This window comes from Chenopodium quinoa, unplaced genomic scaffold, assembly GCF_001683475.1.
Source record: "Chenopodium quinoa cultivar QQ74 unplaced genomic scaffold, ASM168347v1, whole genome shotgun sequence".
NCBI lineage: Eukaryota > Viridiplantae > Streptophyta > Magnoliopsida > Caryophyllales > Amaranthaceae > Chenopodium > Chenopodium quinoa.
Genome location: NW_018744128.1, coordinates 343,842 through 368,744, shown reverse-complemented (window position 1 = coordinate 368,744; position 24,903 = coordinate 343,842). Strand labels below are relative to the sequence as shown.

The window sequence follows — 24,903 nt, the reverse complement described above, 5'->3', positions numbered from 1 at the left end:
TTATGGCGCCTGGCCTGGAAGCCTCAACCATGGTACAGGCGTCCTGGCTAGGCGCCACCGCCATGGTGGCGGCGTCCCGGCCAGGCGCCGGTGCCACGGTGGTGGCGGCTCCTCCGGACGCCAGCCATCTTTTCCGATGACATTCGTCGTCCCCCGGATCTCCGGCCTCCCCGCCGTCCCCGTACGACTCCACATTTTTCGGTGAGTGAAATTTTCGTTTTCAGAGAAAATTGACACAGGGGCAAAACTGTCAAATCATATTAATTTTGTGGGCGATGTTTAACAAATCCCTTATTTTTTAATCGATGACTTACTTGATTTTCTTTTGGTTTCGAATTTTGTGAGTCGTTTTTTCTGAAAAATTGAACTATATTTTATTAGTGTGATGAGACTAGCAGTCAACCAAGTCAAGTGATGTAGTCATCAAATTCATCGATTTGTGAATAATTTGGTCCGAATGAAAGTTTGATTTCTAGTTTCTCATCTTCTCTTTTATTTTAATCGTGGGATTGTAGATGTCAATCGGACTAATAAATGTTGTATATTTTTTTGGGAGAAGGTTTGTGTATATATTGTGTGTTATATTCAATGTGCTGACAGTGAAGAACTGGCCAATACTTTGGCAATAATTGATGGAAACTGATTTTTTGGCTCCTGCAGCAACTGAGTCCCTCCGAGGCTCTACTCTGTCCTTCAATGCTGGCTTTAATACTGCAGTTCCGTTTTATGCAGTAACCTTTACTTTGCTTTCTACTCCGTAGTTTTAATTTACGAGGAAACATCAGTGGTTTAGTCACTCTTTTTTTACTAGTTATCTTTTTATTAATATGTAAAGTGACCCCTGATTTTGTGCAATAATATGAGTTAATAGCTATGGAGTATATTGTTTTTGTGTGCCGAAAGTCTATTAGCTCAATTGATCGAGCATTGTGTACTTGCATTGTGCACATGATGTGGGTTCAAATCCCACATAGGCTTACATGTAATGATCTTTTTAAAATGTAGTCAAAATTAATATATTAACCTGACCTTTGTGTAAATGTTAAATTGATATTTTTACCTTATTTTCGTATATAATGACCTTAGTATCATGGAAATGTTGTAAATTTCAGTCACCTTATTTTTGTATACATCAATCGTTATGTAAATGTTGTCAAAATTGATGTAGTTACCTTATTTTTATATATAGTGAACTTTATTTTTGTATATAGTGACCTTTATGTAAATTGTGTCAAAAACTTAGTCGATATAATTACCTTACTTCTGTACATAGTGACCTTTATGTTAATGTTGTAAAAATTGATATAATTACCTTATTTTTGTATATAATGACCTTTGTGTAAATATCGTCAAAATTGATATAGTTAAGTTATTTTTATATATAGTAACTCTATGTAAATGTCGTCAATTTAGATAAAGTTACCTTAGTTTAACATGTAGTGACCTTTAAAATGGTTGAATTGATTATATGTAAGGTTGGAATGATCTTAGGGCTTTTAAACCGTATGATCTTTTGTGCTAATAATGAATAATTGAGATTTGTTGTTTTCAGCATAAGCCTTGTTTACAGCGGAACCACCCCGTGTGTGTATATATATATATTTCAAATGAGAAGGGTCTTATAATAAGCAGAATGAGAAGGAATCTCAAACGTTCAAATAAAATGATCTAATGGCTCTAATCACAAGCTTCATTAATGGCAAAATTATAAATAATATGAAAAACTTATTTTCTCCAATTCCCTTCTTTTTCCCGTTTACCTCCCCTTCTCTTTCCTCCATATTCATCAAACTTCCCCATTTTTTTTCTCTCTAATCAAATGAAGATCCAACCTCTCTCTCCTCCATCCTGCCTCCCTAGTCTTTTCCCCACCTTCTCTCTCTCTCTCTCTCTCTCTCTCTCTCTCTCTACTCCCGTCCAGAAGGAAAATTCAAGTAGGTAAATTCAATCACAAGTACCAAAATCAAATCAATCATCAATTTTATTTTAACTAGATTAGTGCCCGTGCGATACACGGTAGTAATAATCTTTTTCCCATAATGAATTTTGATATAATATAAAAATGAGGCAACTCATATGGAATAAACAAATGCAATGCATATAGAAAAATAAAATAATAAGGCAAAATTCATTAAAACTACAATTGAGAAAGAAAAAAATTTATTGTTGATTAGTTGGGTTGAAAATATTTAAAAGTAGTATACATCATATTACATTAATAATGCATATTATTCCCAATAAAACTATACAATCTAGTGACTATATGACTAAAGACTTATTTATAAATTCCTTCTAATTAACATCAAAACATTAATCAAACAACAAACTAAAATTTACAGTAAAACTATTGGCACCACATACATGTAAATATATAAATTACAAATTAAATAATATATCATCTTTATATCCAATAAAATAATTTCAATGGAAATAAATACTACTTAGATCATTAAAGGCAATCACAATTAATAATTAGGCAACACTAACCTATATTATTAGTAGTATATTCATTCTTAATGATATCGTCTCAATAAAAATGTGTTTGAAAGCTATCCAATAATTCTAGTTTGATCATTGTTTATTAATTGCCTTAAAATTTTATTTGTCGATGATAGCTATTCATCCTAAAAATAAATAAATAAATAAATAAATAAAAACCCACAAGAATATGTCACTATGTCGGACGTGTTTTTTAAAATGCAGCTTATTTATGAATGTGAATGTAATAAAATTATTATCTCAATAAAGTGTTTCAGCAAAAGATAATAACTTTTTTGTATTTACTAAGATATTAACTTTTTTTAATAATGTAATAACAAAAAATTGATTGATATTTTACATTTTCGAATTAGACATATAATATAGTTGCCGAACACAACATTTATTTTATGGTTCATATCTAATACTCCATTAGTCTAATAAACAAAGTAAAAAGGAATTTAAAAAAAAAATTAAAGTGATGTTTTACAGTAATTTCTTTAATATCAATTACTTCGATATGAATCAATTTTATTATTACTTTTTCGGTAAAACTCAACAATACTCGTTTAAAAGATAATTAAAAAAGAGTTGGAAAATTATTTTAGGTAAATGTGCATGGAAAATTTTTAAACACAATAAAAAGGAATACATTTTATATAGAGATAATATATAAGTTTGGAATAATATTATTATAGTTTTATTATAAAAATATTCCAAAAATAAAATATTTTTTGCTAAAAGGGGAGAGGAAGTTTTGGAGGGAAAAAACAGTACCAGGATGTGACACATGTCACTCCCGGTGTCTGTTTTAGTATTAAATTATTGATATTGATTTTAGATCAAAATTGATTTGGGAGTTTGAAATAAGTCGAATCTATGAACAAGCGTTTGATTAACTAACTCAAATTAGTGTGTTTTCTGTCAATGAACCAACTTATCTCATATGCATAATTATTTAATTAAAAATGCATTATTCTTGTAAAGATTGTGCATATATTTGTGATGATATGTGCATATTTATAAAGTTATTAAATGTGCAAAACTTCTGTACTAAATGTGCATATTGTTAAATATTTTCCAAACGATTCTATTTTATAATCTAAATTTTGTTCGGTTAATCCTTCTGATTGGGGTTGCAAGTCTTTTAGGCCACAATTAGTTTATCGATCATCTCTAAATTTGTAACTTTATATATACGTTTTAATGGAGAAGATAGAGAAAGACAGTTGTTCGTCAACGATAAACAATGGGGAAATCAAAGTGAAAAATAAATATGCATAATTTTTTCAATATAAATGTGCATAATATTTGAATTAAATGTGCATAATAATTGTACTAGATGTGCATTTGTTCATGTAAACATGTGAACCGTTGGATTTATTTGTACGTTCATGATATATATATATATATATATATATATATATATATATATATATATATTACAATTGTTTTTTTTTTCAACCACTTAATGATCTTTTTAGTTTTTTTTTCTGCTTTGTTTTACAAAATACGACCTTAGAGAACCGATGAGTCAATTTCGTAGAGGATTGAAGTCTTGTTCTTTTCACCATATTCAAATAATTCAATAAACATAATAAGTTTAGTAAAAATAATATTAGTGTTGTAAAAATAAATTAAGTTTAGTTAAGTAAATATAAATTTTAATCAGTAAAATTCAGTAACTTTAAAGAACAAATTAAATATATTATGTATCTGAATAAGCTAAGTATGTGCATTACTTACTTAAAATGGTCATATTTGAATATATGCATCACTTCTTCATAGTGATCAGTGGTTAGGGGATTTTGCTCCCACTAATCGGAATGTGCCATGTGGGCCAATCAGGTCCTGCCAAGTGTCCCCCAGTTGGACCTCTCAGGGCTTGCCATATGGCACACGCTTATTCGTCCACCATGGACTTATTATGTCATGACACGTGGCATACTCCATGCCTAATGGAGAAGCCGGTCACCTAGGCCCAACTTCCGAGGGAAGCCCAATCAGCCCAAGGTTAACCTAAACCTAGATTGACACGTTTCCCGAGGTTATAAATACCTCCCTTAATCCTCATTAAGGGAGAGGACGCAAAAAAAAACGCAGATTACACACATTAAACACTCTCACCTAGAGAGACCCAATCACTTTAATTTCCGCATTAATTACTCCTTAATCAAGTACTAACTTGACCGTTGGAGGCGGATCTCCAACCATCCGGAGCATCCGTTTGTTTTGCAGGTACAGGCGTCCGGTTCCAGTCTCGGAATTGTAACTCTCCCGCAGGACATCAGAAAACCCCGAAACAATCAGGGTTATCTCTTTATAATTTATTATTTACCTTTCCTCCCACTAACCCCACTTGTTATACTCCTCTTTTATCAACAAATTTAATTTTCAACCTCCGGCTTACACATTAATAGTACATACTCTGCATAAATTTTGTGCACAACCTATTGACCTAGTGAATTACTAATTAGATACGGAGTACAGAGGAAATAATTGTGTATCAATAATAATTTTTTATTGGTTAAAATAATCAATTTCAACAAAAATAGTTTAATTTCAGAAAAAAATTATTTCAATTTAGTAAAAATAATTGTAGTTCAGTAAAAATAAGGTGAAGAGAGCATGGTCTTAGGCCTCGTTGTTTTCACCTTAAAACAAAATTTGCAATATTTAATAAAAATAATTTTAGTTTAATAAAAAGAAAATATAAGTAACTTTAAAGAATAAATATGAATCAATAAAAATAATTAAAGTTCGGCAAATAATAATTTTGATTCGGCAATTAAGGTGAAAAAAAAAAAAAAAAAACATAATATTAGTTTGTTCAATGGGAAACGTTTAAATTATCCGTCTAATCAAACTACTACTAGATTTAAAAAAAAAAAAAATACGAAGTATAAAGTAAGATGACAGCAATAACAAGACCTCAAATGGAATGAAAAAGGCATATCAAATCTAACCACCAAATTCAAAAGCAAAAAGGCAAGAGCAAATAGACGAGATTTAAAAGAACTGTGAACTTAAAAAAGACGAAAAAAGGACTAATAATATAATATTAACTAATCCATGACAAAACTGATGATTACATTAGCTAGGAAGACCATAATTTTGCACGTGTAACATGAATGACACCCCACGGGGCGCCGTTTCTTCTATGTAAAAGTGGACTTTGAAGTTTGAACAATCCACTATACGATGATTACAATGAAAGTACTCCCTGAGTTTCATCAATTCTCAATTGTTCACACTGTCTATCTTTTTTGTGGACATTAAAAAATTCATGTTAGCCATCAATATCTTTCATTGCATAGTAATAAAAAGTTAAAAGTTGATAATTTAAAACATGTGTTCAATCAATCGAATTATTGAATCTAACAATCAAGAAGCAAGATAACGTTCAAATGACTATGCTTTTTCTTATACTCCGCATATCATAGGATATTCATGGACAAAGCTGATAAGCTTTGAACCCAAAGACGGAATTAGGGTAACGGTGAATACTTCATATGCATCGTACTTAATTTGTAGCTAGTATATTGTCTCTTTTTATTCCTTACACTTTTCTCATAAGCATTTCTTTTATTTTACCTTCCACTTTATTTCATTTTTGGCAATTTATATTTTTTATCCTTTTTAATCTATTCAAAAGGACGTATTTTTTTACTTGTTTGCCTTTTTTCTTTATTTTTGTGCAAGTATTATTTGTATTAAGACTATTAACAATAAAGAACATTAAGAAACAAATGAGTAGTACGTAGTTTATACCCCGTACTTTTTTCATTGTCACCGATTTATTGTCATTTGTTATCTCTTTAGTCATTAACTAATTAACTTAGCTTCCAGCCTTCCACCAATCCACCATAACCTATCCACTTTCTATTTTTTAAGGATCGAAATTAGAATTTGGAATATATAGTCGTAAAATTATAGTTATGCCTAATAACAATAACTCTAAGAAATTAAAATGGATGAACAAAAGATTCCCTTTCTAAAAAACTACAATCATTCAGATAATGAAGCACTTCAATCATCTAAGCAGTTATTGCAGCATCATCCTACACCGATTTATCAAGGTGGAAATCAAGAAGATGATTATGTTGAACACACAACTCTTGTTAAAAGAGTATGGGTTGAATCCACGAAGTTGTGGCACGTCGTTGGTCCTTCTATCATCGCTCGTATCTCTGCCTACACTATGCTGGTTGCTGGCCAAGCTTTCGCCGGCCACCTTGGTGACCTTGAGCTTGCTGCTGTCTCCATAGCTTGCAATGTTATTGTTGGCTTCGACTATGGTCTCATGGTAATCAAAATACAAACTTTAACGTACTATATATGTGTAGCATGTATGTAACGTTATCCTATTCGATTTGAAAATGATGGTAAAAAAATAAAGTTGATAAGTACCACGTAGTATTTGTTATACTATTTGCTTTACTGTACCCTAAATTTTTTTCATGATTTTTCTTCAATTTATGTTTAAAGAGTAGGTTTGTTTTTTTTTATTGCATGATTCCACATACAAGCTAAGTGTACTGTAAGTTTGTAATGATATACGGAGTACATATGTAATAATGTTATAATTTTTTCTTTATTAAGCTTTGAAAATGTAACATATTACTAACACAAATGTTATAATAAATGCATGATGTTTAAAGAGATTTATTTTTTTATTTTTTTTTTCATGATGCATATATACTGATATACGAGTGTAAAAATACATATAAGACACTTAACTAAATAAATGTAGCATATTACTAATAACACAAATGATTTTTTTTTTTATTTATTTTCTTTTTTTTATGATTATTACTTCGTATTAAATAGTTGGGAATGGCAAGTGCATTGGAGACGCTTTGTGGGCAAGCATATGGAGCAAAAAAATACCATATGTTAGGAATATACATGCAAAGGTCATGGATAGTATTATTCATATGTTGCATTCTTCTATTACCGTGGTACATATTTTCCTCCCCTATGTTGAAACTATTAGGCCAACCAGACAACGTGGCCGAGTTAGCCGGGGAGGTGACCCGATGGTAGTTGCCACTTCACTTCAGCTATGCTTTTCAGTTTCCACTACAAAGATTCCTTCAGTGCCAGCTTAAAGCCGGTGTCGTGGCGTGGGTCTCAGTGGTTGCACTTGTGGTGCAAATATTCACTTCCTGGTTGTTTGTATCCGTGCTCAAGTGTGGTGTAATTGGTATTGCCATGAGCCAGAATTTAGGATGGTGGGTTTTGGTTATTGGGCTGTTTGGTTACACTGCTTTGGGTGGGTGTCCCCTTACTTGGGCTGGTTTTTCAATTGAGGCTTTTTCTGGTCTTTGGGAATTTGTTAAGCTTTCCTCTGCTTCTGGAGTCATGATTAGGTAATTATCTTTGTTAAAAAATTTATAGTCACCTACTCCGGTATTATTATTTGTTTTGATATCCAATCGTTTCATTTTGACTTTTTATACCGTTCAGGCGTTCACCTAATTTAGTTTACATGTAGTATTATAAATGTTACGCTAATAATGTAACGTGTATGTAAAGGTACTAGCCACATTTCTTATAGGTTCATAATACTATTAGGACTAATAATGTAAAGTTACTAGCCGCATATGCTTTCTTATAACGTTATAATATCTAAGTTACTAGCCGCATATTTTCCTTCCCTATGTTGAAACTATATTAGGACTAATAATGTAACGTGTTTGTGACTGTGAACAGCTTGGAGAACTGGTACTACAGAATATTGATATTGATAACTGGAAATCTGAAGAATGCAGAGATAGCCCTCGATGCTTTAACCATATGGTATGATTCTAGTACTCATATAGTCGTATTATATGTCAAGGCTTGTCTTTTAATTAGTCAAACATTTTATTAAATGTGTATAAAGCTCAATGCTCCATATATTGAGTTTTCCTAAAGTAATAAGATATTAACAAACAAACAAACAAAAAACATAAGGTTTTATTATATTTAATACAATGGTTGTACAATTGCACCAGCTTGAGCATCAACGGATGGGAGATGATGATTCCTTTCGCATTCTTTGCTGGCACTGGGTAAGTTCATGTGCTATCTCTTGATATTTCTAAATCTAATAAATTTGACCTGACTTAAATTAAAAATGTATTCAAAATTAGACAAACTAAAAGTGTACTTTATATTTTTGAAATTTTGAAAAATACCACCAACTATTGTACTCATTTTAGTAATTACTACTAAGTTTTTTTTTTTTCTTTTAAAAAAAAAAACACCAACATTTTTTCTAAACATAAAAAACTCCCACCTCTTTTCCCAAATGACGTCACTGTGGGCCCCCACTAACTACCCCCCTCAATTTCCCTCCTTTTCCTCTCTCTTCTCACGATACTCTCTCCTTTTCTTCCTTCTACTTCCCTCTCACTTCCTTTATGTCAAATTCTCCTAAGCCAATTTAGGGTTTAATTCACTTATATCTTGTCCAACCCAAGCGACAATGCAACATCATGGGCAAAATCAATTTGGGGGGTTTTTGAATTAAAATTAGGGTTTATGAAGTCAATTTGGGGGGTTTTTTTTAATTAAAATTAGGGTTTATGAAGTCAATTTGGGGGGTTTTTGAATTAAAATTAGGGTCTATGAAGTCAATTTGGGGGTATTTGAATTAAAATTAGGGTTTTCAAAATCAATTTGGGGGTTTTTGAATTGAAATTAGGGTTTATATATGAAATCAATTTGGGGATTTGATTGTGGTGATAGTTTTGTTGCAAAAATTGATTCTTATTTTGTGAATTACTGCTAATTAGGAACAAAATTAAGGTTGCAATTTATGTTTTTTTTTACCATTTACCTAATTTTTTTTTGTGAAAACAAGGAAGAATCTATCCGTTTGGGGGAATAATTTTGGTGGGTGAGCATAGTAATGAGGATTTAAGAAGAGAAGAAGAAGAGAAGACTGAGAATCGAGAGAAGAGAGGGAGAAATGGAGGAAAATTGAAAAGGGCGACGTCATATAATAGGAGGGTTTGGGAAAAGATGTGGGAGTTTTTATGTTTTGAAGAAATGTTGATGGTAATTAAAAATAAAAAATAAATAAAATAAATAAATAAAAACTCTTAGTAGTAATTACTAAAATGAGTACAATTGTTGGTGGTATTTTCCAAATTTTCCTTATATTTTTATACTAAATGCGTATTTTACTTTCTTTATTTTTTATCAATGATTCATACATAAATAAAAACATTTTTGGTTTCAAAAAAAAAAAAAAAAAAAAATCCATTTTTGAATTATTGTTATGAAACATGTTGATGATGGTATGGTAAAAATGGACAGAGTTAGGGTAGCAAATGAGCTAGGAGCAAGGAATGGAAAAGGAGCTAAATTTGCAACAATAGTCGCAGTAACAACGTCCTTGGCAATTGGGCTTTTCTTTTGCCTGCTTGTTTTAATTTTTCATGACAAGTTGGCTTATATTTTCTCAACTAGCCAACCCGTTGTTGAGGAGGTTAAGAAACTCTCCATCCTCTTGGCCACTACCATCCTCTTCAACAGTGTCCAGCCCGTGCTCTCCGGTAACCTCTCTACCAATTAATCCATTATTAAGGTTACAACTCACAAATTATTGTATGTCCATGGAATCACGGACACACATTAAACAAACTATTATTTGGGCTTGTTTAAAATATTTATTTAGTTATTACTAACTTCGGCCGCCTATAAGCCTATAAACACATATAGGCATATTCATACACGTACTATTAAGGGTAATACTCAATATGTTACTGAGTGTGACAATTTTATCCGGACTTTCTAAAATACAAATAATATTGAGTATGTTTTACTTTCGAGGCTTTTACTTGTAGGTGTTGCAGTGGGATCGGGATGGCAAAGCATAGGGGCTTACATTAATATCGGATGCTATTATCTACTTGGTCTACCTCTTGGAGTTTTTATGGGGTGGAAATTTGAACTAGGAATTATGGTACGGATATATCACCATATGTATCACGTTATTATTATATTTGTTGTAATTGACCATTGTTTGTTATGTTTCATTTCTACCACATCAATTGGTCTTATTACGATTTTTTTTTTTTTTTTTTTTTTTTTTTTTTTTTTTTTTTTTAAATAGGGTATATGGGCTGGAATGATTGGAGGAACTGCAATTCAAACACTAATATTAGCTATCATCACAATTAGATGTGATTGGGAAAAAGAGGTACTTCTACATGTTTTATTTTTGTAATCGCAACACTTCTGTTCCTAGGAAAGTTCAAAATTCTTGCAATATTAGAAGATTGATTTAGACTGTTAATGCAATTTAATGCAGGCTCAGAAGGCAAGCATGCATGTTAAGAAGTGGGCAGAGGGCATCTAACAATGATTTACAACTGGTGATATGTCTGAAAATAAGTAAATTATGAATTTATATCTGCAAAACCAGCGTATCTAGTGAAGATATAAATGTATATTGTTATGAAATCTTGGGTGGATGCCCATTATCCTTCTTGTATCATTCGGAATGTTCTAGATTTAGGGTTTATTGTTATCCAAGCAAACCCTAATTATATTGTATGTATATATACCCCATCATATGGAATAAAGATATACACATTAATTCTCTCTCAATCTCTCATGTTTCTCCCTATTTCACAACACGTTATCAGCACCACGGCTCCACCCGAACATTATATTAAAGATCATGATTGTACCTTGATAATCTTGCCAATTTGATCGGAAAAAAAAGGTACGTTTTTCCTCCCAATGGTTTGTTATTCACCTAATATTCTGTGTTAATTTGAAATTTGCTTTTGTATTGGTATAATTCCATGGCACTATTATTAATTTATTAGCAAAGTATAATCTGTCGGAATATTTTTTTTTTTGGTTGATTTGATAAACTTAAGAAGATTATTAATGGTTGAAAGATAGCTAAAAGCATAATTTTAATGTGTCGTAACTCATAATTTGAATTATTTCACTCTTCGAGGGTATTCGACTTTTTGAGTGCAAAGCTCAGTAAAGTGAATTGGGAATTTTTTCGTACATATTTCGTATGAAATTCATTTTGCAATTATCATAATTAATATTCTAAAGAGTTTTAGAAAGACCTGGCCTTATTTTATGATTTACGAGTAGTAATAAATTGTTTCGTGTAAATTTATAGGCCCTTTAATCATACAAACTTTATAAGGATAATTTTTTTATTCATCTATTATGTTATTGTTACTATTTATTGATTACATGATGTTTTGCGTAAGTGTTTATATGGCGAATGATCGATTTTGTATAGCGTTAAAGCATGTTATTTAATTTATTGCCTTTTAATCTAATGATTATTATGTTTGATTTATGATCTTCTTTCCTTAATACGATAAACCATGATATAAGTATTGTTTGGGGTAAAAATACCCTAATCACATGGCCCAATGGCCTAGTGACACGTGGCATCCAGCCATTGGTCAGCAGGGCTCCAATCCTCTGCTGACACGTGTCCTCTAAACCCTAAAAGGGGAACCATCCCTTCCCCACTATAAATAGTGGAAAGACCCTCATTAATGGGGGCTGGAACATTTGTTGATCACATTGAATACTCCTCAAAAAGAAACACACTTACCCCGAGCAATATTAATTGCGGAATTCTCCCATTACGCGAGAAGTAACTTCCACATTACGTGCATTCTACCTCTCGTATCTTTACTAACTTGATCGTCGGAGGCGGAGCTCCTACCCCCAGGAGTCTTCGTGATTTTGCAGGCACAGGCGTCGAAGGGCATTCTTGGAATCGTAACTCTCCCGCAGGACACATCAAAAAACCCCGAAACATTTGGCGCCGTCTGTGGGGAGAGTACTTCTAAGATGACTTCTGATACTGTGTCACCGAATCAGGGCAAACGGCCTGAGGTCGAGCCTGAGGTCCAGACGGACCATGAAAGTGGCGACGAAATTGAAACATATGTGGCCCCGGATGGGTCTTTCAGAACGAAGCACCCTCGTGCTAAAGATAGAAGAGAACGGGAAATCAGCCAAGCTGCTCCCAACAACCCAGCCGGGCAACCGGCTGGAATTGCCCAAACGGTGGAGGGCTCAGCCCCCGTTACAAGAAACGAACTCATGTCGTTCATGAATAGTTTCAAGGGTGAGATCAAGAGCCTCATCCGGTCAGCTACTCCAAAGAAGGGTCAGCCGGCCAAGAAGCCTTCTGGAAAGAAGGCGGTCAAAGAACGAGTTCCTACCCCTCATCCCAAGCCAAAGGAGGGGGAGGGCTTAAGGTTTGATCCAAGCAGACTCCGTTTTCCTCAAGGGGAGCTGCGAAAGGCCATCCGGCACGTACAGCCGGATGGCTCCAAGAAAACATTCTCAGACGCCCGCACATTTCTCCAAGAGAAGCGAGGTCAGGCGTCTGCGTCGGCCTCAACGTCGACCTTCCCGGACAGTTTCCATGACGTCTCACACAGGCGTACGGGAACGAACCTTAGGAGCCAGACGGGCGAAGCTTCTGCCCGGTCTGGACCCAAAGTGATCCAGCCTGGCCTATTCGGCACAACGAATGGGTTGGGTGGATCCCCTTTCATGTCACCGGGTCTTTTCGGTGGGCAAGCGCAGCAGCCGTTCCAACCCACGGACTGGCAGCTGCGCCTGCTAAATTTGGGGGAACAGCCAACGGCGTTCTCACCAGAGATAACCCAGGCGGCACAGCCGCCTAAGATCAAGAATGTTTTGGTGGGGGCCTATGATGGCACCACCAACCCAGAAGACCATCTAATGGCCTACTCTAACCTCATGTACCTCCAGGGGTTAGATGATGCCGTCTGGTGTCGATGCTTCCCGGCTACCCTCAAGGGCATAGCCCAGCGGTGGTTTGGTAACCTACCAGCCGGTTGCATCAACAGCTTTCGAACTTTGGCGTACTTGTTTACATCAAATTTCTCAATGAATATTCCTGCCAAAAAGACTAGCCTCGACCTAGGGGCAATACAGCAGGGCGACCGGGAGGGCCTCCGGTCAAACGTCAGACGGTTCAATCTGATGAGAATTCAGATTCCAGGACTATCAGACGAAGTGGCCTATACAGACTTCTTTCGAGGTCTGAAGGATGGGTCGACCTTTAAGTTTGACCTCGTCCGGAAGAGGGTTGCTACCCTCCAAGAGGCGTTAATTGAAGCTGAAGCCTATATACAGGCGACGGAGCTTTGTGCTGTCAAGCAGCCGTCAGATTATAAAAAGTCTGACAAAAAAGAGAGCCGGCAACAACATCAGCCGGCAAGAAAGGAAGAAAAGAGAAAAGGGGTCTGGGCAGCTGACCGATCAGGACAGCCGGCCCAGAAGATCAGGCGGAAGTCAGAACCATATGCCCCCAAATACGAGTTCACAAAAGATTGCTCCACCATCCTCCTGGAAATCAAAGACCGGATGTCTCTCGACAAACCGGCTGAAATGAAAAGCCCCGTGAATAAACGGGACAAGAGCAAGTATTGCCAATACCATGAGGATGTTGGCCACGACACCAATGGCTGCTATAGCCTCAGGCGGCTATTGGACCGTCTGGCAGATGAGGGGGCCCTAAAATCCTATCTACCCAAGGCTAAGGGTAATGCCCAGGCCAAGAAAGGGCAGGCGGCAAAAACCGGCCCAGTCAACTCCGAGACGGATGAAGAGACCATCTTCACCATAGCAGGCGGTTTTGCCGGAGGGGGTCCCACCATCCGGGGCACCAAAGACAACATCAGGAAGCTGGTCAACTCAGTGGATGAGGGCCAGGCGTCGAAAGACATCTTCCCTGAGGTCCTTATTTCTGAAAAGGACCGGGGCAAGGTCAGGCGGCCTCATGATGACCCCATCGTCATCGAATGCAAGGTTGCCAACCAGAAGGTTGGCCGGATCCTAATAGACACCGGGAGCTCGTCTGACCTAATCAGTTATCAGTGCTTGACCAAGCTCAAGTACACATCCGGTAACATGCACCAGGCTCCTCACCCACTAGTCGGTTTTGGGGGTGGAGTAGTGCATCCGGTCGGAAGCATAGATCTTCCGATCCGGCTGGGTGAAAAGGGGCAAGGACGCCACATGATAGTCAAGTTTTTAGTTGTGGAGGAGCTGTCCGCCTACAACATGATATTTGGCCGTCCTACCCTCAACGCATCTAAGGCTGTCATCATCCCGTCCCTCATGTTGGTCAAATTTCAAAAGGATGATGGTACAGTCGGTGCCCTAAGCGGGGACCAGAAGACGGCAAGAGAGTGCTATCTCTCTGACGTCAAGACAACTGTGGGTGCAGCCGGCCAGGGCGAGCCCATAGATATTGATAACTGTGATCCAGCAGTCCCGGCTCCAAGGGCAGCCGGTATGAAAAGAAAGGCGGACCAACTGGCACCCGTCAAAAAGGAGAAATAGCAATCACTAGCCGGGGAAAGGTCAGATGACCAACGACCTCAGCCGGCTGGTGACTGCCTTGATGTCATCCTAGATGACAGCCGTCCTGAAAGAACAGTCAAGGTCGGGACGGTAGCCTTCGAACGGTTGGGAGAAGGCTTGCTCCAGCTGCTGAAGGAATTCAAAGACATCTTTGCCTTTGAAGTGGAAGAGATGCCAGGCGTCAGCCCGGATCTTGCTGTCCACAAGCTAGCCGTAGATCCCAAAAAGCAGCCGGTTAGGCAGAAAAAGAGGGATCATGGTGGAGAAAGATCTCAAGCGGCAGCGGCTGAGGTCAAAAAGCTGTTGGATGCTGGATTCATTAGGCAATGCTACTACCCGGATTGGGTGGCAAATGTCGTTCTAGTAAAGAAGCCGAACGGTACTTGGCGGATGTGTGTGGATTACACAGATCTGAACAAAGCATGCCCAAAAGATAGCTACCCGCTTCCAAAGATTGACAGCCTAGTCGACTCAACAGCCGGCCATGCGCTAATGAGCTTTATGGATGCTTATTCCGGCTTCCATCAAATACCTCTCTGGAAGAAAGATCAGGAGAAGACGGCTTTTGTCACTGATCAGGGGTTATTCTGCTATACGGTGATGCCGTTTGGGTTGAAGAATGCACCGGCTACATTCCAGCGCATGATAAACACCGTTTTTATCAACCAGATTGGCAGGAATGTAGAGGCGTATATCGATGACATGATAGTCAAATCCAAGCTACAGACGGATCACCTAGCAGATCTGCGAGAAACCTTCACCACACTCAGGCGGCACCGGGTCATGCTTAACCCAAAGAAATGCGTATTTGGTGTTGAGTCTGGGAAGTTTCTCGGATTCTTGATTGACCAAAGAGGCATCGAAGCTAATCCGGAAAAAATACAGGCGGTAATTGACATGAAGTCTCCCCGCACTGTAAAAGAAGTCCAGAAGTTGACCGGTTGTCTGGCGGCATTGGGGAGGTTCCTCAGCCGGTCAGGTGACAAGTGCCTCTATTTCTTCCAGGCAATCAGGAAGAGGTCAAGGTTTGAATGGGGTGAAGAAGCAGAGGCGGCATTCCAGAGGCTTAAGCAGCACTTGCATTCTTTGCCAAGGCTAGTGAGCCCCCTACCCCGGGAGGTTCTGTACATGTACCTAGCCGTCTCTGATCACGCCCTTAGTGCCGTTCTCCTCGCTGAGAGAGACGGCATTCAGCTGCCGGTGTACTTCATCAGCCATGTCTTAAAAAATGCTGAGCTCCGGTACCCCATGATCGAAAAATTTGGGTTGGCCTTGTTCGTAGCAGTCAAGCGGTTGAAGCCTTATTTTTTGGCACATCCGGTTGTGGTATACACAGATCAGCCGCTCAAGCGTACGATGACTACTATAGAGTCATCCGGTAGAATGATCAAGTGGGCTGTTGAAATACAAGGCCTTGAGATAACTTTTGAACCTAGGCGGGCAGTGAAAGGTCAGGCGTTTGCCGACTTTATTGTCGAGATGACTAGGCCGGTGCACCCGGAAAACCCTGATCAGGTCTGGAAGTTATTTGTAGACGGCAGCTCTACGGTGAACGGCTGTGGTGCAGGTGTTATCTGTCATTCCCCGGAAGGGGATAAGTTTGAATATGCACTACGGTTTAAGTTCCAAGCCTCCAACAATGAGGCAGAGTATGAAGCCCTGCTAGCCGGATTGCGCATGTGTAAGGCAGCCGGTGCAAGAAAGGTCGACGCTTGCTCAGATTCACAGCTGATCGTTAGCCAATACCTTGGTGACTACGAAGCCACCCATCCGGCTATGATCAAATATTTGCAGGCGGTCAAAGAGAAGGCTGGGTCCTTCGATGAATTTCATCTGCGACAGGGTCCCCGGTCTGAAAACAATCAGGCGGATGCCCTCTCAAAGTTGGCATCATCAGCCTCCGGTGATGCTCCTAGGACGGTCTTTTGGGAAGTCATTGATAAACGAAGTATTCAGAATGATCCCATTGGAGTCTTGGACAGAACTGCTACCTGGATGGATCCCATCCGGTCCTTTTTGACGGATGGTACCTTGTCGGATGACCCTTCAGAAGCATCAGCGCTCAAGAAGCGTGCTTCAAGTTTTGTTATGCATCAAGGGGAACTCCTCCGGAAGGGATACCTGCAGCCGTTTTTGAAATGTGTAACCCCGGATAGGGGGAAAGAAGTTTTGGAAGATCTGCACGCGGGGTTTTGTGCCTCGCATATTGGCGGCAGGTCCCTGGCCAGAAGAACCAGACGGCAAGGGTACTTCTGGCCCACTCTTGAAGCGGATGCCATGGATCTAGTAAAGAGATGCGACAAGTGCCAAAAATTCGCTAAGTTGATACATCAACCGGCAACAGAACTCACGGCAATCCATAGTCCGGTTCCGTTTGCTAAATGGGGCATGGACATTTTGGGACCTTATACGCCTGCATCAGGCGGCCGCCGCTACATTCTTGTAGCAGTAGACTACTTCACCAAATGGGTTGAGGCAGAGGCGGTAAAAGGGATTAAAACGAAAGACGTGATTTCTTTCATCTGGAGAAACGTCATCACCCGGTTCGGGGTTCCAATGTCCATGGTTTTCGACAACGGACCGCAGTTCGAAACGCCTGTCCTGAAAACCTGGTTGGGAGACCAAGGAATTTCCCATTGTTTTGCATCCGTTGGCCGTCCTCAGGCAAACGGTCAAGTTGAGGCTTTTAACAAGTTGATCTCAGACGGGATAAAGAAGAAAGTAGAAAGAGCCGGTGGACTATGGGCAGAGGAATTACCTCATGTCCTTTGGGCTATCCGGACAACCGAAAAGGGGGCAACCGGTGAGACCCCATTTCTCATGACATACGACACTGAAGCAGTTCTTCCCATTGAACATTATGAGCCTACTCTACGCATTATGTTATATGATGAGGAGGCTAACTGGGAAGCCATGCGGTTGGCTTTAGACGCTCTTCCAGAGCGAAGGGGGAATGCTGCCTTGCGTCATGAGATCTACCGTCTGCGTATGACTAGAGCCTACAACAAGCGGGTTTGTAAAAGACCTTTGAAAGAAGGAGATTTTGTGCTTCGCAAAATGGAGGCAACCGGTAGGGCCAATGAACAAGGCAAATTAACCCCAAATTGGGAGGGACCCTACCGGATCTTTGAAGAAGTACGAGACGGCACTTACCGCCTGGAAACTCCAGACGGAAGAAAGTTGCCTAGAACTTGGAATGTAGATAACCTCAAAAAATAGTACTTCTAAGCATTGTACATCTTTTAAAAATTTTCAAATGATTAATGAGAATTACATTCAATTTTGTATACAGCCGCCATGTCTTGTGCCTACCACAAGCGGCACCAGTAACTAATTTTTTCATCCGGTGACACCCGTACGGGTGAATTCATCAAAGAGAACATCTCCCATTTGGGTGGTAAATTGTTCTAAGCGATCACACAGGCGGTCAAATCCGCCTGACGATCCTTCGCACCAAAAAAGGGCAGGCTAGCAACCCCAAACTTGCAGCCGGCTCACTTTTTGGACAAATCCGCCTGACTCTCTAAGAGCAAGCCTAAAATCATCCGATGACACCCCTACGGGTGAATTCATCGAAGAGAACATCTCCCATTTGGGTGGTAAATTGTTCTAAGCGATCACACAGGCGGACAAAACCGCCTGACGATCCTACGCACCAAAAAAGGGGCAGGCTAGCAACCCCAAACTTGCAGCCGGCTCACTTTTTGGAAGGATAGCCGGTACTCAGTACCGCCGCCTGACTCTCTAAGAGCAGGCCTAAACATTTGGTCTAGGCCATAATTCATTCAGGGGTATGCTTGCAAAAGCCCAACCGGTGAATGGACACCCTAATCTGGCGTAATTCTTTTGCGAAGTCCCGACCGGTAATTCAGTATAAACCGACTGGCTCCCAAATCTAATGTTTGCACTTAGTGTATATTCGAGCTATATCATATGGATAGTCGCCTGGCTTGCAAAGACCCAGACCACTATCCAGGGGCAATTACCCAGACGGCAGTGTTACCGGTGGGGTCTTCTTGGGAACCCTTGCAAATTTCTTTGCCTAGTTTGCGAAGACCCAGACGGCAGTGTTACCGGTGGGGTCTTCTTGGCAACCCTTGCCAATTTCTTCGCCTAGTTTGCGAAGACCCAGACGGCAGTGTTACCGGTGGGGTCTTCTTGGCAACCCTTGCAATTTCTTCGCCTAGTTTGCGAAGACCCAGACGGCAGTGTTACCGGTGGGTCTTCTTGGGAACCCTTGCAAATTTCTTCGCCTAGTTTGCAAAGACCCAGACGGCAGTGTTACCGCAGTGTTACCGGTGGGGTCTTCTTGGCAACCCTTGCCAATTTCTTCGCCTAGTTTGCGAAGACCCAGACGGCAGTGTTACCGGTGGGGTCTTCTTGGCAACCCTTGCCAATTTCTTCGCCTAGTTTGCGAAGACCCAGACGGCAGTGTTACCGGTGGGGTCTTCTTGGCAACCCTTTCCAATTTCTTCGCCTAGTTTGCGAAGACCCAGACGGCAGTGTTACCGGTGGGGTCTTCTTGGCAACCCTTGCCAATTTCTTCGCCTAGTTTGCGAAGACCCAGACGGCAGTGTTACCGGTGGGGTCTTCTTGGCAACCCTTGCCAATTTCTTCGCCTAGTTTGCGAAGACCCAGACGGCAGTGTCACCGGTGGGGTCTTCTTGGCAACCCTTGCAAATTTCTTCGCCTAGTTTGTGAAGACCCAGACGGCAGAGTTACCGGTGGGGTCTTCTTGGCAACCTTTGCAAATTTCTTTGCTGTTTGCGCAGACCCAAGCGGTAGTGTTGCCGGCGGGGTTCTTTTGGTTATCCTCGCAGAAATATTTATAAAAGATAACAAGAATTCTAATATTGGAGTGCGGAAACATAAAAAGCATTCAAAAGCCGGCTCAGCCGGTGAAAATGTTTATATTCAAAATAAAAATTATTACAGCCTAGCCCATCTCATCCGGCGCTATTACAAGATAATGCTAGGCACGCAGGCCGGGAAGTAGTTGCTACTCCAGGCGAACAGTGAGCCGGTCCTATTCCGGTTGGTTCTGGGTTGGATCAGGGTGAGCGGCTGCGTCGGCTTCAGGAACGACTTCTTCCTCTTCAGCAGCCTCCGCCTGCCGTCGCGCAATCTCCTCCCTAACCCAAGCGTCATAGGGTCCGGGCCCCGGCTCATTCGCCTCCTCGGCCAGAATGGCAAGATCAGAATATTTGAAGGCGAGTTCCCAGACGGTGAAGTCCGCCTCCGGGTGGATGAGGGAAAACGCCCGTTGCATCCGGTTTGCACAGTCATGCTCATTCTCTTCAATGAGCCTCTCCTGCTCCGACTCCAAGGTGACCTTGAAGTTCTCATTGGCAGCAGCCGCCTCTTTGCGCAGGCGCTCATTCTCTTTGGCAAGGCGGCCATTTTCAGTCTCCGCCTTGCTCAGCCGTTGGAGGGGCTCTGTCTGTTCCTCCAACTTTTTATTGGCATCATCCAGGGACGCCTGCAGTTGGTCAACTTGGTTTTTCAGCTGATCAATCTGCTGTTGGAGGGCTTTGGTCTTCTCTGCCTGTTCCATGCGTATAGATTTAGATTCTAAGCCATGCATGTACAAAGAGTAGTCAGCAACATTATGGGCGTCATCAACAGCCCGTTTGCTTCTCCTTACCTCCTCAGACTTGCGGGTATAAGCTCGTTTGAGCCCCTCTACGCGCAGCATAGCCTGCAAAAATACAGCCGGTTAATACTGCATACTTAAAAATGCATGTCAAGAAAATTACCGCATGGTTGTTGGAGCATACGTCGGCCAGGTCGACCAGCACCCGGTCGGCATTAAAGGAGTTGATCCCAGGGATCGCCTCCTTCTCGTCCCTGGGGACGGCTTTCAACATGGCCCGGGCATATTGTGCCCCGTCCGGCCAGCGGGGAGAATTATCTGCACCAGAAACAGACGGTGAGAAACTCGCATATGCTCTGCCTATAGATTGCCGGCTGATTGGAGAATCCCCCGGCTGCGATCGAGACTGTGAATAAGACTTGACCCGCATGGGCAGATCAAGCAGTTTAAGGTCGAAGTTACCTTGGCGGCCCGAACGGCCTTCAGAGGGACCGGGTGCGGTCCTCAATGGGATGGCAGAAAGCACATCCGCAGATCCAGGCCCGTCTGGGACCCTTATTGATTTGCCGCCGGTAGTTTGCCGGTCGGCTGTCTTCTGCACCTTGGATGCAGACTCTTGTTGGGTCGGCGGAGGCCTGACCTGTTTTTGAAGGGACCGGGGCATCTGCTTCCCGTCCTGTAAACGAGAAAAATATAAGTTATGGGATAAAAGGATCGACATAAACGAGAAGGATCAGACGGTTATACCTTCTTCGCCGCCTGGGCAGCAAGTTTTTTCTCGAGATTGGCTTTCCGGATGTCGGCAGCCGACCTAGTCGGTGTCTTCTCGGTGGGCAGCATTCTCTTGGCTTCTTCTGCAGAGGAAGGCACACGGTTAGAATAATAAATAAGCAAGGAAATAAAAGCATCCGGTTCGAAAGAAACCGGCTGAGTTTCGAATACATACGTTTTTCAAACATGCTGCTTAGACCACAAGCGGACAAGAAGCATTCGTCCCTAAAAAATTCATGTTTGGGCACCCAGTTTCTAGGTACCCTTACTATCTCTCCGGATGAGAGGGTGTCAAGAACTAACTCAAAAAACCCGGAGTCAAGGATGGTCTCTCTATCATCCTCCGGGACAGGGGGCAGGCAGCACTTGGTCCCCAAGAGTTCTGGTTTCCGGTTGTAGATCCGGAATTCTCTGTTCTCTGCCGTAGTTGGGGCCTTAACCAAGTAGAACTGGTGCTTCCAGTCCGACCATTTGGATGGCTTGTCCAAGGTCATAAGGTATTTGGGCTGGGTGGTCAAGGTACACCAGGCTCTCCAGCCGCCTGGGCTCCTACTCAAGTAATTCATGTGGGCAAACGCCTCCCAGCCGGGGTTGAGGCCCTGCATCTTGCAGGCGGCGATATACCCTAAAATATTTACCCATGAGTTGGGGGTTAATTGCCAGAGACCTAGGCCATACCCCCTAAGTATGGCTCTTATTGTGTCATGGAGAGGGAAGCGGACTCCGGCCACGAAGGCCGCCTCGTAGCACCCGAACCAAGCGTTCGCGTTCGGTTGTCCATCCTCCCACCATATTGTTCCCAGAGCAGCCGGGACCTTTATTGTATAGTCACCCCCCAGCGGCCGCCGTTTGATAAAATCTGGCAGCGCAGCCCGCATGAGCTCGCGGTCCTTGGAGGAGACGGCGATCATGAGAGGATCGTTCCTATTATCCCAGGAAGGCCTCTCCGCCTCCTCGCTATCCTCAGATTCGGTTAAGTAGCTGCTACTGCTACTTTGAACGTGACCGGCATCAGAGCCGGCTGGGGAGTTGGAGACCTCCTTATCAGAGCCTACCTGCTCTCTGGTCTCCTGGAGGGGAGCACTCTCTTCGTTTAAAATGCTATCACCCGGGGTGCTAGGAGCGCCCCCAGGTGAGCCTCTCTGCTCTACCTCTCCATGCTCTATTTCACTGCCTGAAGCTGGGACCTCAGGCGGCTGCTCATCTGAGCTCCCACTTCTGTAGTTGGGATCTCTGGCAGTAGACCGGATTCTGGCCATTGTGTCCTGCACAGACACAGAGTCGGTCGATATGGGTGTTGAAAAAGGGTTGTCCCAAAGAACAGAGGCGGCAGACCCAGTTCTAGACTCAGCCGTACTAATAAACCGGCTGAGTTCACAGCTAGGTTCCGGGTATGGGTATAAGGGGTCCATCTACTTATGGGACCAATGAACAAAAATGCGAGTAAAAGACTCAAACGGAAATACATGAAAAAGCTAGAAAGAATAGAGACGGTACCTAGAAGAAAATCTGGAAATTCTCTGGGATGCTTGCGAAGACGCAGGCGGTTCAAAATCCGGCTGGGTTTCTCTGATTACCCTCTCGAAAATCTTTGGCTAGCTTGCAACGACCCAGACGGTCTGTAGACCGGTTGCTCTCAACGAATCTCAACTCCGAATGCTCTCAACTCTCAAATTGCCGGCTGCTCTCAAATCTTCAGAAATTTGGCAAAGTTTGTAAATGAGAGCTCGGGGGACATCTTCTCCTATTTATAGAATTTGTCCCGGAAGGTGAAAAGTCGTGACTCTTCGCCTTCTGCTTTTCCATCCTTCAAAAAAAAAAAAAAAAAAAAAAAAAAAAAAAAAAATCTTTCACCGGCGCCACGTGGCACTCTGCCACGTCAGCACCAGTGAGGGGCAAATGTTGGGGGTAAAAATACCCTAATCACATGGCCCAATGGCCTAGTGACACGTGGCATCCAGCCATTGGTCAGCAGGGCTCCAATCCTCTGCTGACACGTGTCCTCTAAACCCTAAAAGGGGAACCATCCCTTCCCCACTATAAATAGTGGAAGGACCCTCATTAATGGGGGCTGGAACATTTGTTGATCACATTGAATACTCCTCAAAAAGAAACACACTTACCCCGAGCAATATTAATTGTGGAATTCTCCCATTACGCGAGAAGTAACTTCCACATTACGTGCATTCTACCTCTCGTATCTTTACTAACTTGATCGTCGGAGGCGGAGCTCCTACCCCCAGGAGTCTTCGTGATTTTGCAGGCACAGGCGTCGAAGGGCATTCTTGGAATCGTAACTCTCCCGCAGGACACATCAAAAAACCCCAAAACAAGTATTACTGGTCTATTGGATGATGGGTGTTTTAATCTTTAGATTACATATAAATTATATATACTTATGTTAATTAATTTTAAGTTACTTTATCATGTATACATCTATTATACTTTTTCTACTGTGTTTTATGTTCAGCTGCAACTTAATGCGTTCAACTATACTTGTTAAATCAAATTATCAAATTTATCATGATTTTCCATGATCCTATACACCTATGGGCTAATTATATGTTTAGTTTTGTTTATTATGTTTATATTGTTATATATTGTACTTTGTACTTGCGTTGCATGTTAACACTCAAGACATAATCTTTATCTTGTTAATGTGTTTTAATTCTTATCCTAGAGAGTTAGTTAATGCTGATCTTGAAGTGTCATATAGTTGATCTTTCTTTCCGGTCTACTAGTGAGCATGCAATGTAAAGAACCAAGTGTTTTTGAAAGAAATCTTATTGACACTAGTTCCGTCTTAGAAAATCATAATGTTTAATTTTCCTAGTTGTCCTTACTTGTGTGGCCCAATGTTTTACTTGATGACATTGTGTATATACTGCATCAAATGCAAAGAAACCAATAACAGACTATAGAGAATTATCTCTTATTAATTTGCATAACATACTTCATATTAATTTGCATCAAATACTAACATACTTCATATTACTTTTGTGAATTATATATACATGTTATATGAATATCAACTTAATTTATGCATGGTCACTAAAATAATACTATATACTAGCTTAAATCGTGATTTGTGGGTTCAACAATTACATGTTTATATTATGCTAACTTTAATAATGCATATGCATTACAACTAAATATATATGATTCTGATTCTGATTCTCTTTCACAAGCCTATGTTGTTTGACTAGATGTCAACACTCTTTATTTTTCTAGTTGACCTCAAATTATGTTAATCACAATCTATCTTGTTTTTCCACCTGCAATGTTGAAATTCTTTTATTTTGTTAATTAGATGGGAAAGGATTTGATTGATGAACAATAGTTTGTGATGACAATAATGACTATTACATGAGATATATGAGATATTTATGAAGTGATCGATCTAGACATATAGTGTCATACTAGTAACTTGCAATCTAATACTCTATAATTACATATCTCTCTCCATTTCTGGGACTTGAAGTTTCAAATATTGTTCTTTTAGTACTTTGAACTATCTCATGTACATGCATTATAATTGACATTAGCTTGATATGTACCACATATGGTCATATTGTCGGTAACCTTATAAGTGGAACCTATTATGAAACATACTGCCACTTTCAACATTGAAATCATTGAGTGATGTGTGATTGATTTCAATTATACATGAT

The 24,903-nt window shown here is 40.5% G+C and overlaps 1 pseudogene; it reads left to right on the top strand.

The window, feature by feature from the left end:
• The first annotated feature begins 6,416 nt into the window (after positions 1-6,416).
• Positions 6,417-11,016, top strand: LOC110692878 (annotated as a pseudogene).
• Positions 11,017-24,903: the final 13,887 nt, after the last annotated feature.